This window comes from Felis catus, chromosome D4 (genome assembly GCF_018350175.1).
Source record: "Felis catus isolate Fca126 chromosome D4, F.catus_Fca126_mat1.0, whole genome shotgun sequence".
Lineage (NCBI taxonomy): Eukaryota > Metazoa > Chordata > Mammalia > Carnivora > Felidae > Felis > Felis catus.
The window spans coordinates 30,562,653-30,569,639 of NC_058380.1; the positions used below are offsets into that span (position 1 = coordinate 30,562,653).

At 38.8% G+C, this 6,987-nt stretch overlaps 1 non-coding gene across 1 annotated transcript; it reads left to right on the forward strand.

Moving 5' to 3' along the window:
• The first annotated feature begins 2,839 nt into the window (after nt 1–2,839).
• On the forward strand, nt 2,840–2,946 carry LOC111557692. Its single transcript, XR_002737920.1, has one exon. It is a non-coding gene; the product is annotated as a U6 spliceosomal RNA (small nuclear RNA).
• Nucleotides 2,947–6,987: the final 4,041 nt, after the last annotated feature.

Sequence of the window (6,987 nt, forward strand, 5' to 3'; positions counted from 1 at the left end):
TGGCTCAGTTAAGTGTCTGACTTCGGCTCAGGTCATGATCTCACAGTTCGTGAGTTTGAGCCCTGCATCGGGCTCTGTGCTGACAGCTCAGAGCCTGGGGCCTGTTTCAGATTCTGTGTCTCCCTCTCTCTCTGTTCCTCCTCCACTCACATTCTGTCTCTCTGTCTCTTTCTCAAAAATAAAAACATTGAAAAAAAATTTTTAAATAAAAAGATAACATTTCTATTAAGTAGTAAAACCTACTTTGCCTCTGTCACTTAAACAATATCAAATATCATTTTAAATATTTTTATTATTTTTAAGTGATCTCTATACCCAAGATGGGGCTTGAACTCCCAACCCCAAGATCAAGAGTCACATGTTCTATCAACTGAGCCAGCCAGGAGCCCCCAATATCAAATATTTTTTTTAAAGAAAATACTGAACATTTTATTTCTTCATTTATTTTTACTTTCATATCTATGCCATGTAGACACTGTCTTTAGTCTTTATATGTATATACGTTATAACATATATATATATAATATATATATATAAATTTAATTTTTACCTAAAGGACTAAAGCTACATGGCATAGGGACCTTGAAAGATTCAGTTGACCAGGGAAAACAATCAGAGGAGTTACACTTTTAGCTGGGCATTTGATGAGCTGAACTGTACCTTGTGTTATAGAAACCACACTTCTTTCTCAGAAGGTTTATTTACTTTCCTCATATATTTTTCTCTATGCTAGGGAAATATCCAGGATATTTAATGTCTTTGTGTTGCTGATCTCACAGTCTAATGACCTTCAAGCCCAAAACTCAGTGACTTAAAACAGCAGCCATGTTATTTATTACCTTATGATTCTATGGGTTGATTGAACTCAACTGAGCAGTTCTGCTGGTCCTGCTCAGTGTTTTTTGGGCAGTTGTATCACATGGTAGGGGAGGTTATAGTTATCTAGAAGCTTGTCAGTGAGGCAGGAATGACTGAGTCTTTCTCCTTCCCCCAAATAGTGTTGGGCTTCTCCTCTCTATCTGGGCTTTCCACATGGCTACTTGGGCTTCTTCACAGCATGGCAGCTAAGTTCCAAGAAGGAAAATAGAAGCTGTTATTCCTTTTAAAGGCTAGGCCCAGAATTCACACAGCATCATTTCTACTTAATTCTTTTATTTAACAGGGTCATAGTCAGTGCAGATTCAAGAGTAGCATGGAAGTGGATGTATCTCAATAGATCCATCTTGGGAGATCAGTCACAGCACCTTCTCATCCTGCATCATTGTTAAGTGTGTTTACTTTTATTACATAACCAAATAGAAAGTCTATGACACATTCTGGTAAAAAGTGTTATGAAAACACAGAAAAAGAAATGACCAACACTTTCTGGTGGGGAAAGGAACAACCTTTAAGGAAAGGAGATTTCAAGCTAAATCTTGAATAATGAAAGGTCTCCATGGGTGGCTCAGGTAGTGCAGGTTAGGCAGAGGAAATAGCATGTGTGAAGTTGCTGAGGCATGAAGGAGCCAGTGGTATTTGGGGAACACAGGGCTTTGGGAGCATATGAGGGAGTGGAGGAGATGGTGGAAAAACCTAAAGAAGAAAGCTGGGGTTTGATCAGGAAAGTATAGGTTTCAAAGACACTTCTATCAAGGCAGGACAATCCACAGGCTTAGAGATCACCTCCACTAGCTGAGAGAAAAGCCAGATCCTCCTTTAGGTAAAGTTAATTCCTCATCATACACCATCCTACCTGTATTTTGGAGTACATATCGAGAATATAGGCTTTAGTTTGCCTGGGTTGGCCTGCCCCATGTGGTTGCAATGATGTTAACTTTTTTCTTTTTTTTTTAATTTTCTTTTTTCTTTTTAAAAATTTATATCCAAGTTAGTTAGCATATGGTGAAACAATGATTTCAGGAGTATATTCCTTAATGCCCCTTACCCATTTAGCCCATCCCCCCTCCCACAACCCCTCCATCAACCCTCAGTTTGTTCTCCATATTTGAGTCTCTTCTGTTTTGTCCCCCTCCCTGTTTTTATATTATTTTTGTTTCCCTTCCCTTAAGTTCATCTGTTTTGTCTCTTAAAGTCCTCATATGAGTGAAGTCATATGATTTTTGTCTTTCTCTGACTGACTAATTTCACTTGGCATAATACCCTCCAGTTCCATCCACGTAGCTGAAAATGGCAAGATCTCATTCTTTTTGATTGCCAAGTAATACTCCATTGTGTGTGTGTGTGTATATATATATATACGACATTTTCTTTATCCATTCATCCATCGGTGGACATTTGGGCTCTTTCCATACTTTGGCTATTGTTGATAGTGCTGCTATAAACATGGGGGTGCATGTGTCCCTTCGAAACAGCACACCTGTATCCCATAGATAAATGCCTAGTGGTGTAATTGCGGGGTCGTAAGGTAGTTCTACTTTTAGTTTTTTGAGGAACTTCCATACTGTTTTCTACAGTGGCTGCACCAGCTTGCATTCCCAGATGCTAATTTTTTTAAAATGTTTATTTATTCATTTTGAGAGAGAGACAGAGAGACAGAAGGACAATCCCAAACAGGCTCCATGCTGTCAGTGTGGAGCCCGATGTGGGGCTCTATCTCATGAACTGTGAGATCATGACCTGAGCCAAAATCAAGAGTTGGATGCCCAACTGAATGAGCCACCCAAGCACCCCACTATGATGCAAATTTATGAATATTCTCATTCTCCTTTTCTGGGTACATGGTGGGATTGTGCACACTTAACCTCTTTGAAGATATGTATGGCCTTATGACTTGCCTTAGTTGAAGAAGTGTAAGTAGAAATGATGAGCAAGCAGAAGCTTTAGAAGTAAATGAGAGTTTGTACTTGCTTTGGGAGCACATATACTAAAATTTGAACGATACAGAGAAGATTAGCATGGTTCCTGCACAAGGATGACACACAAATTTTTGAAGTGTTCCATATTTTTAAGAACTTATAAAGCTCAATGCCTAAAAACCAAATAATCCAATTAAAAAATGGATAGAGGACATGAACAGACATATCTCCAAAGAAGACATCCAGATGGCTAACAGACACAAGAAAAGATGCTCAACATCACTCATCATCAGAGAAACACAAATCAAAACTACAATGAGATATCACCTCACACCTGTCAGAATGGCTAAAATCAAGAACAAAAGAAACAACAGGTGTTGGCAAGGATGTGGAGAAAAAGGAAACCTTAGGAACTGGGAATGCAACGTGGTGCAGCTGCTGTGGAAAACAGTATGGAGGTTCCTCCAAAAATTAAAAATTGAACTACCTTACAATCCAGCAACTACACTACTGTGTATTTGCCAAATACAGGAACAGTAATTCAAAGGGATACATGCACACCTATGTTTATAGCAGCATTATTTACAATAGCTAAGGAACGGAAGCAGCCAAAGTGTCCATCAACTGATGAACGGATAAAGATGGGTTAGATAGATAGATAGATAGATAGATAAACAGATAGAGAGAATGGATATATATATATACATATTAGAATGGATAAAAATGTGAGATATATATATATATTATACAGAATGGATATATATTATATAGAATGATATAGATATATAGACATATAGAATGGATATATAGAAAGAATGGATATATATAAAGGTTCTATTCAGCCATAAAAAAGAATGAAATCTTGCCATTTGCAACATGAATGGATTTAGACAATATAATGCTAAGCAAAATAAGTCAGTCAGAGAAAGACAAATACTATATTATTTCATATGTGGAGTTTACAACAAAAAACAAACAAGCAAAAGGGAAAAAATGAGAGCAAAAGCAAGAAATAAACTCTAAACTATAGAGAATAATCTGATGGTAATCAGAGGGAAGGGCATGGGAGGTGGGTTAAAGAGGTAATGGATATTCGGGCACCTGGGTGGCTCAGGTGAGTTAAGCATCCAACTCTTGATTTCAGCTCAGGTCATGATCTCATGGTTTGTGAGCTCGAGCCCCAAACTGAGCTCTGCACTGACAGTGTGGAGCCTGCTTGGGGTACTCTCTCTCTCTCCTTCTCTTCCCCTCCCCTGCTCTCTCTCCCTCTTTCTCTCTCTCTCTCTCTCTCTCAATAACTAAGTAAAATAAACTTAAAAAAAAAGAGAAGTGATGAGGATTAAGGAGAACACTTGCACAGGGTGATGTATGCAATTGTTGAATTACTATATTTTAAACCTGAAACTAATATAACACTGTATATTAACTAATTGGAATTAAAATCATTTTTTTTTTATTTTAAAAAGAAGTCATTGAGAGATTCATCACATGTTCTCTCCCCCACCTCAGGGACTGTGGAAACACAGCCCCACTTTGCTAGGGCTGCCATAACAACCACAGACAGAGTAGTTTACACAGCAGAAATTTGTTTCCCCACAGTTCCAGGAGCTGGAAGTCCAAAATCAAGGTGTCAGCAGGATCAGTTTCCTCTAAGGCCTTTGTCCTTGGCTTTTGTACATGGCTGTCTTCTCCCTGTGTCTTCATGTGGTCTTCCCTTTGTGAATTTCTGTGTCCTTTTCTTCTTAGGACATCAGTCGGATTGGATTAGGGTCCACGCTAATGACCTCATTTTAACTTATTTATCTCTTTAAAGACCCTATCTCCAAATACAGTTACATTCTGAGGTACAGAAGAGAGGACTTCAACATATGAATTGGGGGGACAGGATACAACTTAGCCCATAACAGACATGACAAACCTTTATAGTAGAACAGTATGTGCTACACAGTGAATGCTCAATAGATTCAACTATTATATGCTATCATTATCTTTTAAATACACGGATAAGAAAATGTATTCAAGATACAGTGTTACATGAAGAAAGAACACATTTGATATTATCCCTATTTATTTAATTAGTTAATAAGTAAACAAACAAATGATATTGTGCTCTTAAAGAAAACTTAATTTAAAACATATGCCAATCTAAAAAGGCTATATACTGTATGGTTTCAATTGTATGACACTCTGGAAAAGGCAAAACTATGCAGACATTAAAAAGATCAGTCTTTGTCAGACATTGTGGGAAGGGGAGGGATGAATAGATGGAGTACAAAGGATTTCTAGGATTTTAGAGCAGTAAAACTATTCTGTTTGATGTTATAATGGTGGATACATGTCATCATACATTTGTTGAAATCCATAAAATGTACAACACCAAGAACCTTAATGTAAACAAGGACTTGTTGATAATGATGCATCAACGTGGATTCACTGATTTATAGACTATATTTTGTACACTATATTTGCAGTGTAACAAGTGTATCACTCTGGTGGAAGCTATTGACAGTGGGAGGGGTTTTGCTTGTTGGGGAGCAGGGGGACCTATGGGAAATCTCTGTACTTTCTGCTCAATTTTGCTATGAATCTAAAATTGCTACTAAAAATAAAGTTTGTTAAAAAATTTTAGTACAAAAAAAAGCTGAATTGTTAATGATGATGAGGTGAGGGTGGGGGTGGGGTTAAAGGACAAATTATGGGGGTAGCTGGGTGGCTCAATCAGTTGAGAGTCTGACTCTTGATTTCGGCTCAGGTCATGATCTCACAGTTTGTGGGTTCAAACCCTGTGTGGGGCTCTGCACTGGCAGTGCACCTGCTTGGGAGTCTCTCTCTCTCTCTCTCTCTCTCTCTGCCCCTCCCACACATTCTTTCTCTCTTTCTATCTCTCTCTCAAAATAAATAAATAAACTTAAAAAAAGACAAATTATGAGGATTTTTCTGTCACACATTTTAGTGATTGAGTTCCTTAAATTTTTTGTGTCTATAAGTTTACAATCAGAAACAAATATATAAGAAAGCAAAAGTAAAAGGATGGCCAACTCCTCTAGGATGAATAATAAAAAACAAAGATGGCAGAATCCACACCCCACATTTCTGTCTCATGAGGCCTAGTACACAGCTGTTGCTCAATAGAATTTGGCAAAATCTTCAACTGCTCATTAATAGTCTCAGCCAGCATACCACCTCTAAGAGATTCTCTAGGGAGAAGGCCCCATCTTCTCAGAAGCAACCATTGCCCTTTTGCCAGTGACTCCTGGCTGGGACTGATTACTCCAAAGGACAGAACAGGGACTTGGGAGGAGCAAAGACCACTATGGGTATGTGAAGAGGTATTCAGATATCCACAGAAATGGTCCCCAGAGGAGGGCCAAGCCATCAGATCCAGAACTGGCAGGGCAGGGACTTCTGTAGGGGCACTGAGAGACCATTGGACATGATGAGACTTTTTGAGCCAATATAGTAAACAACAAACCTATTGGGCTTTTTTCCCTCTCGCTAGCTATATTTTTTGTAAAACATGATAGAAGCTATACTTGGACTTGGGGTCTGGTTTCTAATTCCAGTTTTACTGCTTATTGCCTCTGTGCCCTTGAGAAACTGTAGAGGCTTTTTCACTATAATTTCCTAAGGAGTCCCTGGCATAATGTCAGTACTCAACTGATTAATGGATTAAGGTATGTCTGCAAGAAGTGAACAGCACTAGGGTGAACTTGAGGGATTTCTAGGTAGGGAGTAAGGGTGTAGGAAGCAGAAGAAAGGCAGGGCAAGGCTTCCATGCCCTCTGGAGCCCTTAGTTCTGTTTTCTAATATCTACAAATGTGGAATCTAATCTAACAATACAAATTTTCAAGTATTCCCAAGGAGAATAAATGAATCTCCCAAGGGGGATAAAATAGATTCCTGAGGTGCCAAGTGAAGGAAGATCTGGAAGAGTCCTAGTGGTCCTGGAAGTGGCAGGGTAGAGATCTGTTACACTGGGACAGGCCCGAATGGCTAAAAGCTTGGGTTTTTATGACCATTTGGATGTGGGAGATGAGGCCTAGGTGTATTCAACTTCTTGAATAGAAGTTCTCTCTGGTAGCTATAGTGACTCTTAGAAAAGCATCTCTGGCCAACAATAGAAGTAACTTTTGGCCACCTCTGAATGACCCAGGCAGGTGCTGATTTTCATAGCATTTCCCCAAGCCAAATG